The sequence below is a fragment of the Pimephales promelas genome, chromosome 9, assembly GCF_988280905.1.
Source record: "Pimephales promelas chromosome 9, fPimPro1.hap1.1, whole genome shotgun sequence".
Lineage (NCBI taxonomy): Eukaryota > Metazoa > Chordata > Actinopteri > Cypriniformes > Leuciscidae > Pimephales > Pimephales promelas.
In genome coordinates, this window is record NC_142777.1 from 37,121,230 (window position 1) to 37,132,266 (window position 11,037).

Here is an 11,037-nt window from a genome sequence, read left to right on the forward strand (position 1 = left end):
TATCACAACATATTTTCTTTTGTCAAATCAACTTTATAATAATTTTATTTAGTTGAGATAACTTATTATTTTGAGTTTCTGATGGTTAAATTAATCTACTTAACTCACTTTTTCCAGTTCAATCAACTTAAAATTTTAAGGCAACCCAGGTTACTTACTTTTTTAAGTTAAACCAACAATATTTTTTACAGTGTAGTAATCACAACATTTTTTCTTTTGTCAAATCAACTTAAATAATTTATTTAGTTCAGAAAACATATAATTTTGAGTTTCTGATGGTTAAATTAATTTCCTTCATTGTATTAACTCACTTTTTCCAGTTCAATGAACTTACATTTTTAAAGCAACCAGGTTACTTACCTTTTTTAAGTTAAACCATCAATATTGTTTTACAGTGTTAAAATATCAAGTAAATAAAAAAGTATTTCTACACCACGATACTCAATAGGTTGTCCCACGGTGTCATTTTTCCCTGTTGCACCTACACAAAATTTGAGGGTTCCCAAATCCCACCTTAACCACTGCTTTTAAGTTGTTGTAAAAAAAAAAAAAAAAAAAAAAAAAAGATTAAACGATTTGATTCAAACTTAGTTTTGCAGGTGCACAATGTAACTTCTTCAGTTCAAAATTAACAAAATTTAAACAATGAGTCTATACATCATCATGTCTAACCTAGATTTTCGTACAAAATTGCGTAAGTCACTCGTCATATCCATAAATAGGGAAAAGTTTCTCCGGCTGATTTGACGAATGTCGAAGTGGCAGAGTTTAGTCACATCAAGCGAAACGTTGACACGGAGCAGCTAAATCTCGACCCTCCAAAGAATCACCGGTTTTTAATAAAACGCCGAACTGAGGAGAGTCTTCTGGCAAAAATATATATTTTCAAGATTTGTTATCACAACATATTTTCTTTTGTCAAATCAACTTAAATAATTTATTTAGTTGAGATGACTTATTATTTTGAGTTTCTGATGGTTAAATTAATCTCCTTCATTGTATTAACTAACTTTTTCCAATTCAATCAACTTAAGATTTTGAGGCAACCAGGTTACTTACTTTTTTTAAGTTAAACCAACAATATTTTTTACAGTGTATAATGTTAATGTAAACATGCAGAAAATATTGAGTGGGTTTTTGTTAATAGTGTAAGTTTTTATTTATTTATTTAACCTAAAAAACATATAAAGGTTGTAAAACTGGAACGATACTGGAAGACTGATATGTGTAGCACCGTGTGATTTTAGCTTGTTATTCCTCATTTGTAAGTCACTTTGGATAAAAGTCTCTGCTAAATGAATAATGGAAATGTAGTCAGGCTCTGCTCATTTACAGTATCTGTTGATTTGGTCTAGTTTGTCTTGGCTTTAGTACACAGCGAGAACCACTAAGATTCCCAGGACAAACCAAGACTTTCCAGTCGCTGGATGTTAGGATGCAAATCAGATCATAATTGCAGATCAGAATCTCAGAGGATCTGTAACACAAAGCTTTAGTGTCATATTAGCCATCCTAAATAGTATACAGGATTATAGTGTGCCAAAGGTGTCCATTGGTGTAATATTTCCAGTGGGTTCTCAATGGGTGCATTTGATTTTGGGCTCTAAAAAGCCCTTCAACCCCTCAAAAGGAGAGTCAATCTAGCAAGTTTTTTTTTTTTTTTTTTTTTTTGTAGGAAAATGGCAAACAATGTGAGACTGGAGCCGTCACAACAGTTTTTTTAATGTGTGAACCTAAAAAAAATGCTCATTCAGTTCTCAGTTTAATTTCATTTCAACATCTGAAAATAAAAACACACCAAGATGAGTTAATTGCTGACATACAGTGTATTGAGATCTTGTTTGTTTGCTTCAAAATCAAAATATCTCGTAAATAATAAATAATAATAAGTAAATCGTTTTTTACTTATGAGAGCCTAGCTCAGCGATGTCTCAGTTTGCTCTTCACTGTCGGCCATTTACACGACACGGGAATTCGTACGAATTTTACGAGGTGGCTAATCCGTAACAATTCGTAGCCTACGACCTCACTCGTACGAATTAGTACGATTTTGCTAAATCGTACATATTGTACGAATGACCTACCCCTGACCCCGCCCCTAAACATAACCGTCACGTGGGTTTAGACAAATCGTATGAATTAGTACGAATTAGCCACTTTTGAATCACTCGTACGAATTCGTACGAATGGGCTCTATGCACGGCGTTATTTCCGGTGAAGGATTAAGGATGCTCGATAACTTCCGCCGATCATAGAGTCCAATGCAATACCGAGAATTTATATTGAATTTTATACTCCATGGTTATACTAATGAAACGTTAGTCACAAAAACAGATAAAACAGACACCCCTCGTTGTGTTTATGCTTCTTTTTAAAATTATATTAAATAAACATAACTATATATAGAATTACATCTAAACGTATGTACGTTTCGTTTCAAAGACGGGAGGACAGTAAATATTGAAGACTCGTTTATACGCCATAATCCCGTTTTCCTCCGCTTTAATCTACACAACCGGAAATGGACGAGCATCCTTACGTCAAATGCGGAACTTATGCGTGCATATAGCCCATTGGTCGTGAGATAGCGTAACCTTTACTTTTAACCCTTAGTTGCATTGCTGCCTATAAAAAAGATCTGTGTTTTAATTAGATGCTTCCAAATGCATTTATTTTGATATAACTCCAACAGTCTTTGAGACGGTTTGCTATGCCGACCTTATACAGAAATATTATACGGTACAGAGAGAGTTTCGTGCATGCCGATAATGTATTTCCCTCTGTATTCTTGGTGGCGATTAATGGAACGAAGCATTAATGCATAATGTGAGAAAATGTATTTTATAAAACCTTTCAGTGTGTTTTCTCTCTCTCTCTCTCTTGACCCAGCATAATCTTGCTGAGCCCACACATATATTCAGGACTGTTTATCTACGAGTCCTTTAATAGAAAAACGAACCCCTCTGTTCCCACAAGCAAAGAGCCTCATCATGGAGGAAGTGCCGAGACGGAGAGGAAGTTATTAAACGTGGATGAAAGGCAGAAAGAAAGAGAGCGGATGGGGAGAGAGAGGAGCGAGCGAGCGATGTGTCTGACTGAAGGAAACTTGGCCCGTTTAGCGACGCTGCTTTCTGCTTTATGGCTGTCCAAATGTTTGGTGCAGTGGAACAGTTTGTGTTATCCGTCGCTGGAGGAATAAACCATGGCCATCGCTATTGAAACCGGACCGTGTTAACGCAACATGAGCCTACAATAGGCCTATACATCTTAATATGCTTGCTTTGGCCCTGTTTACATCCGGTATTATGTGTTTTGGCTGATCCCTATGCTAAATACAGGTGTAAAACATTTTGAGCTTGTCCACTTTCGACCACCTGGGAAGAGTTGAAGGCATATGTGCAAAAAAAATATTTTCAAGATTTGTTATCACAACATATTTTCTTTTGTCAAATTAACTTCATAATAATTTATTTAGTTGAGATAACTTATTATTTTGAGTTTCTGATGATTAAATTAATCTCCTTTATTGTATTAACTCACTTTTTCCAGTTCAATCAACTTAAAATTTTAAGGCAACCCAGGTTACTTACTTTTTAAAGTTAAACCATCAATATTTTTTTACAGTGTGTGTGCAGGTAAAGTGCGTATTTGCTGGCGTTTTAGAGAAAGAGAGAGAATCAACAGGGTTTCAAAAACAATTTTTTTTCTGAGACCTTTATGGGATCTACCGCATTTTGTTAGGACAATATCTAAATATATTAACAGTAAAATGACTGATTTAAACAATATTACAACATAAACAACAAAGGAGTAGTTCACTTTTTAAAAACTTTTGCTGATAATTTACTCACCCCCATGTCATCCAAGATGTCCATGTCTTTCTTTCTTCAGTCGAAAAGAAATTAAGGTTTTTGATGAAAACATTCCAGGATTTTTCTCCATATAATGGACTTCAATGGGGTCCAAACGGTTCAAGGTCCAAATGAGAGTTTCAGTGCAGCTTCAAAGGGCTTTAAACGACACCAGACAATGAATAAGGGTCTTATACCCGAAATTCACAAATCATGAAGAAGTCTATGAAGATTATTTAAATGTTTGCAACATAGCGCACTGCGGATTTATTAAATTTTAATATCAAACCTCACACTATATATCAGTAGAAATGCATTGTGCTAAAATGAGAGAAAAATGCTGTTGTCTTCCCTTTTCCCACATAGGTAGGACAAATTCATCACCCATAATGCACTGGGCATGTCGCCGGTCAATGCAGCTCAGCATTTTACGTCATCCAGCGAACTTTTGCTGACAAATAAATGTGAATTTATTGGTGGAACGAGTAAACATTTTTCAATGGTGCAAAAATACACTATAATGGTTTATTATTTCAAGTCTCCTTCACTGTAAATCTGTGGGTTTTATTCACCTGTGCTGTAAATACAAATAGGCTGATCAAACAAAAGACTTGCTAAGCCTTTTTACTTCTACTTTACACTTAAATCGAGCAATTCCGGGTGAATTGTTTCTACAATAGTCAGTTTTATCATCCAGCAGGTGAAAAAAAAAAACATATTAAAAAGCATGAATAATTATTTGAGGAAAATCCAGTGAAAAAGACGAGCTGTTTTCATATAAACCTTCCTGTTTGCATTAAAAAAACAATGGAGAGATTGATTGAGGAGCATTATGAGATTTGCATAAAGACGCCGATATACCTGTGAGATTTGGTGGAATGAGTTTGTTTACGCTGTAATGGATGGAAAGGGAACGCGTGAAGAACGAATCTGCTCATCACCCGAGTGATTAAAACAAAGATTAAACGTGAAAAATGAGGAAGATTCAGTAGAAAAAGAGGAATGTGTGTGCGTAAGGGGGAAGTGTGAGACCGATTTTAACAAGCCTCTAAATTTACCAGCGGTCTCTGAGACAGAAGACAAAACGCCTGCAGGGAGAAGACGAGAGAAACAAAGCAATCAGATCACTCAGAGAGAAGAGAAGAGATGAAATGATACGAGAAAGAGGAGTAAAATTCATTCATTCATAGTCTCAAGAGCTCTATACGGACAATGTGAATGCAAATAATAAACAGCAACTTACCATGCAATCATAAAGCTAGGACGGCAAAATAAATGGGTATAATGAAAGAGAAAACACTATTTTATATGCGTTTATGCTGATTTTTATGCAATTACAAAACTACAAAAGTTTTTATATTTGGTATATAGAAAAAAAAATGTGCCTTTGATGGGGCTTTTCAGTTCATTTAACTTAGTTTTTATTAACTTTTTAAGTTGTATTAGGGGTATAGTGTATTAACTTTGTCTCTGATTTTTTTCCTGAAATAAAAACACACAAATGAGTCAATCCTGGAGTTTAATCAAACAATGCAACCCTATTAAGCCTTCAATGGACCTGAACCACAATTTTAACTGCATTAATCCAACTAAAATGCATTTTTTTAGTTTGATTTACCAGAGTATATCATAATAAAGAGCCAAATTAAGATGCTTGTTTGCCCGTTGACTAAAACTTTACAATAGAAAAAATACGACAATCTTTCAATCTTTGTTGTTGTTTTAAAAAGACACAAATGAATCAATATTATATCTCAGGAGATTTTACATTTATGATTTTTCTTCTCTACAGGATGACACTGAAGACAGTCTGCATCTCTCTCTCTCATACACACACACACACACACACATAAACGGCCACATAAGGGCCTTAGAAACAGCTGCTACCCTTGGAAACATCAGACCGTCTGGGACTCACAGCAGACACTCACTCTCTCTCTCTCTCTCTCTCTCTCTCTCTCTCTCTCTCTCTCTCCTTTAGTGGATAACTGATTTGCTTTCATTTAACACGTAAATGAACATGCTAAGCAGGCAGGCGAGGAGAGAGAGAGAGGCTGGGTATATGTGATCTGCCCTTCTGGCAATGTATTGCTCACTGCAATTAAATTGCATGCACTATGAATCATAATGCATGCAATGAGTGAGCGAGTGTCTGAGTCAGTGAGTGAGTGTCTGAGTGAGGTGAGTGAGTGAGTCAGTGAGTGAGTGAGTCAGTGAGTCAGTGAGTGAGTGAGTCAGTGAGTGAGTGAGTGAGTCAGTGAGCGAGTGAGTCAGTGAGCGAGTGAGTCAGTGAGTGAGTAAGTGAGTGTCTTAGTGAGTCAGTGAGTGAGTGAGTGAGTGAGTGAGTGAGTGAGTGAGTCAGTGAGTGAGTGAGTGAGCGAGTGAGTCAGTGAGTGAGTGAGTGAGTGAGTGAGTCAGTGAGCGAGTGAGTCAGTGAGCGAGTGAGTCAGTGAGTGAGTAAGTGAGTGTCTTAGTGAGTCAGTGAGTGAGTGAGTGAGTGAGTGAGTGAGTGAGTGAGTGAGTGAGCGAGTGAGTCAGTGAGTGAGCGAGTGAGTGATTCAGTGAGTGAGTGAGTCAGTGAGTGTCTGAGTGAGTCAATGAGTCAGTGAGTGAGTCAGTCAGTGAGTGAGTGTCTGAGTGAGTCAGTGAGTGAGTGATTCAGTGAGTGAGTGAGTGAGTGAGTCAGTGAGTGTCTGAGTCAGTCAGTGAGTGAGTGAGTGAGTCAGTGAGTGAGCGAGTGAGTGATTCAGTGAGTCAGTGAGTGAGTGAGTGAGTCAGTGAGTGAGTGAGTGAGTGAGTCAGTGAGTGAGTGAGTCAGTGAGTGAGCGAGTGAGTCAGTGAGCGAGTGAGTGATTCAGTGAGTGAGTGAGTCAGTGAGTGTCTTAGTGAGTCAGTGAGTGAGTGAGTGAGTGAGTCAGTGAGTGAGTGAGTCAGTGAGTGAGTGAGTGAGTGAGTCAGTGAGTGAGTGAGTCAGTGAGTGAGTGAGTCAGTGAGCAAGTGAGTCAGTGAGCGAGTGAGTCAGTGAGTGAGTAAGTGAGTGTCTTAGTGAGTCAGTGAGTGAGTGAGTGAGTGAGTCAGTGAGTGTCTGAGTGAGTCAGTGAGTGAGTGAGTCAGTCAGTGAGTGAGTAAGTGAGTGTCTGAGTGAGTCAGTGAGTGAGTCAGTGAGTGAGTGATTCAGTGAGTGAGTGAGTGAGTGAGTCAGTGAGTGTCTGAGTCAGTCAGTGAGTGAGTGAGTGAGTGAGTCAGTGAGTGAGCGAGTGAGTGATTCAGTGAGTCAGTGAGTGAGTGAGTGAGTCAGTGAGTGAGTGAGTCAGTGAGTGAGTGATTCAGTGAGTGAGTCAGTGAGTGTCTGAGTGAGTCAGTGAGTGAGTGAGTGAGTGAGTCAGTGAGTGAGCGAGTGAGTGATTCAGTGAGTCAGTGAGTGAGTGAGTGAGTCAGTGAGTGAGTAAGTGAGTGAGTCAGTGAGTGAGTGAGTCAGTGAGTGAGCGAGTGAGTCAGTGAGCGAGTGAGTGATTCAGTGAGTGAGTGAGTCAGTGAGTGTCTTAGTCAGTGAGTGAGTGAGTGAGTGAGTGAGTGAGTGAGTCAGTGAGTGAGTGAGTCAGTGAGTGAGCGAGTGAGTCAGTGAGTGAGCGAGTGAGTGATTCAGTGAGTGAGTGAGTCAGTGAGTGTCTGAGTGAGTCAGTGAGTGAGTGAGTGAGTGAGTGAGTGAGTCAGTGAGTCAGTGAGTGAGTGAGTCAGTCAGTGAGTGAGTAAGTGAGTGAGTGTCTGAGTGAGTCAGTGAGTGAGTGATTCAGTGAGTGAGTCAGTGAGTGTCTGAGTGAGTCAGTGAGTGAGTGAGTGAGTGAGTCAGTGAGTGAGCGAGTGAGTGATTCAGTGAGTCAGTGAGTGAGTGAGTGAGTGAGTGAGTCAGTGAGTGAGTGAGTCAGTGAGTGAGCGAGTGAGTCAGTGAGCGAGTGAGTGATTCAGTGAGTGAGTGAGTCAGTGAGTGTCTGAGTGAGTCAGTGAGTGAGTGAGTGAGTCAGTGAGTGAGTGAGTGAGTGAGTGAGTCAGTGAGTGATTGAGTGAGTCAGTGAGTGAGTCAGTGAGTGAGTGAGTCAGTGAGTGAGTGAGTGAGTCAGTGAGTGAGTGAGCAAGTGAGTGATTCAGTGAGTGAGTGAGTGAGTGAGTCAGTGAGTGAGTGAGTCAGTGAGTGAGAGATTGAGTGAGTGAGTCAGTGAGTGAGTGAGTGAGTGTCTGAGTCAGTGAGTGAGTGAGTGAGTGAGTGAGTGAGTGAGTGTCTGAGTCAGTGAGTGAGTGAGTGAGTGAGTGAGTGAGTGTCTGAGTCAGTGAGTGAGTGAGTGAGTCAGTGAGTGAGTGAGTGAGTGTGTGAGTGTGTTAAATTTTAAGGCTTCGCTTTTTTGACCAGGAGGAAGCTAAGTGTAACCCTAAACAAAGAAGCCCAGAGGGTTAATTGAGATCAATAGATCGTTGCAGGAGATCAGAGAGATTTTGATTCAGTTCTGGCTGCTTTAATAGGATGGAAGATTGTTGGTGAGAACGTCAATATAAACAGGTTGCAATCATTATTGTGTTTAATGATCCCTCAATAATCAGATGACTGTTGCATGCAGTGAAAAAACACATCAGTGATTTTAGTTGTATTTACAGTAACTTACTGGCTATTTGTTGCCAGTAAGTTACTGTGAATATGTTTTACAGTAAGGGTACTGTACTTCCATTTGCAGTATTTTATGTAATAAAATGAAAATTCGGCAATCATTTATTCACCCTGAAGTTCTTCCAAACCTGTATGAATTTGTTTCTTCTGCTGAACACAAAAGAAGATATTTTGAAGAATGTTAGTAACCAGACAGGTGAACTATTCTGTCAAATATCATATGTTGTGTTCAGTAGAAGAAGAAAATTTATACAGGTTTGAAAAATCTTGGGGATGAATATTAAATTATGACAGAATTTTCATTTTTGTGTGAACTATCCCTTTAATAAATTGTTACACAAACAATAATGAAAGGAAACATCTTAATTTAATGCTATTTAGCATTTCAAATAGTGAGTGCATTAACGTCCCACATTGTCACAAACACATGACAAAATGAATACAGGAGGGTGACGTTCGACAAATTAAAAAGACAAATTACATTTTTAAACATGCAAACAATGCAAGTTATGGTAATAGGGCCCCTGAATGTCTTACAACACATTTTCTCGGGTCGAACGTGTAAAAGATTTCTATTCTGAGACACAAGGAGAGAAACAGACTCATAACAGAAAATGTGTGAATAGACGGAGAAAAGAAACCCACTGAACTGTGATTCTCAAGGGATCGGTAAGCAACATTTGGCACTGTCGTTTAAAGCCGTCTAACTAATGCGCGCACACACACACACATCAGCAGTGGTGTACACGGAGTCTTCTTTGCGTAAACAGCCATGGAAGCGCTGAAGAACTGTCACACACACTGAAGTGAATGAGGAGATCGTGCAGTAAAACACCTGCTTTAAAGCGGTCCCTACAGACACACACATCTCGTACGCAACAGCTGTGTGTGAGCAAAGCATGATTATTAAACACACGGGACTTTGTCAGCATGTCAAATGAAATAAGGAAGAAAACCTCGGAGGTCTTCGGATCTCCAGCAGTGATTTCAGGTCTGAGGGTTTGTTTGTTTGTTTGTTTGTTTGTTTTCCTGCTGTCCACTGGTTTTCTATGGGAAGCATGACAGATGTATTTGACCGTCACATATTGCTTTTGCAGCTAGTTGTGCACAAATATGAAAATGACCTCATAATGTACTCCCCCTCAAGCCTTTGTTCTTTTAATAAAACACAAACGCAGAGTTAGACTATATTAGAAATATAGTGGCTCTTCCCAGCTTTGCATGATTAAATTGTGTCTGAGTTTTTGTAAATATGACGCATGTTTGTATCTCAGTCTCATCTGTAACTCTATCATGTGCATCTATGCCGGAAATATGCCTTTCCCTATTTCCCCTCATTAGTTTAAATGTTAAGCAGGATCTGGTACACTCTAAAAAACGCTGGGTTGTTTTAACCCAACTTTGGGTCAAATATGGACTAACCCAGCCGTTGGGTTAAATTTTTACATTACATTTTTAACCCAACATTTTGGGTTTGTCCATATTTGACCCAAAATTGGGTTAAAACAACCCAGCATTTTTTAGAGTGTATGGGATGCCACGCTCTCGTCTTAAATCATCTCGTCTGAGTGCATAAAGATGCGGCCTGAACTGAATCACAATGAAGACACATGCAGCATATATTTATTAGTGTAGTAGGCTATGGCTAATAAAAGGGTTAGGGATCTGAACAAACACTATTACACTTCAGCTTTTAGGCTAGTAATTCACAGACGAATCGAAAAGCGGCTATTTGAAAAATGCTGGGTTGTTTCAACCCATGGTTGGGTCAAATATGGACGAGTTGAAAAACAACCCAGCATTTTTAGAGAGTAAAGCAATCAAACATCTAGAAATCTAGATGATGGCAAGTTTTGTACAACTTTGTACATCTTTTGGGAGAATATTTTGTTTTCCCTTCAATGATGTTCAGTCAATGGAAAATAAAGAGCTTCTGCTGATCGGAGCGACATATTTAGTGCCGCAAGATCATTAATTTGTTTTCCAATAATGTTCAGTCAACTGTTCATCACAGTCTGTGTGTGTGTGTGTTTCACTTATTTTCTCTCTCACACATTCAGCATCACACAGAATGAACTGGTCCTGCCGCAGTGTTTTTGCTGAGGTGTGTAGTTTAGACGTTAACACACACCTCCCCCCAAAACAGCAATAAAAGACAGCAATAAACCAGTGAACGCTGCTGGATCTGCCTGCGCCAAGGCTAATACACCATGTGTGTGTGAGGCAGTAAACAACAAAATTTGATTTCCAAGCTGTGTGGAGTGCTAACTCTGAATTTATAGTCATCATAGTGCCAGTCCGATTTTAATATGAGTTGTAACACTAGTCTTCAATTAAACTTCTGCTATACTGCACACACAGGGGATGAGTGTTTACAGTAACTGCACAATTAACCCTGATGAACTTCATGGAAGACCTCGACGGCCTCTTGAGAAAATATGGGGAGATTTGCTGCCATCTACTGGTGTTTAACAGATTACAGAGGGACGTAGTCAATAGTTGTGTCCCAAATGAAGCACTAGCCTATGT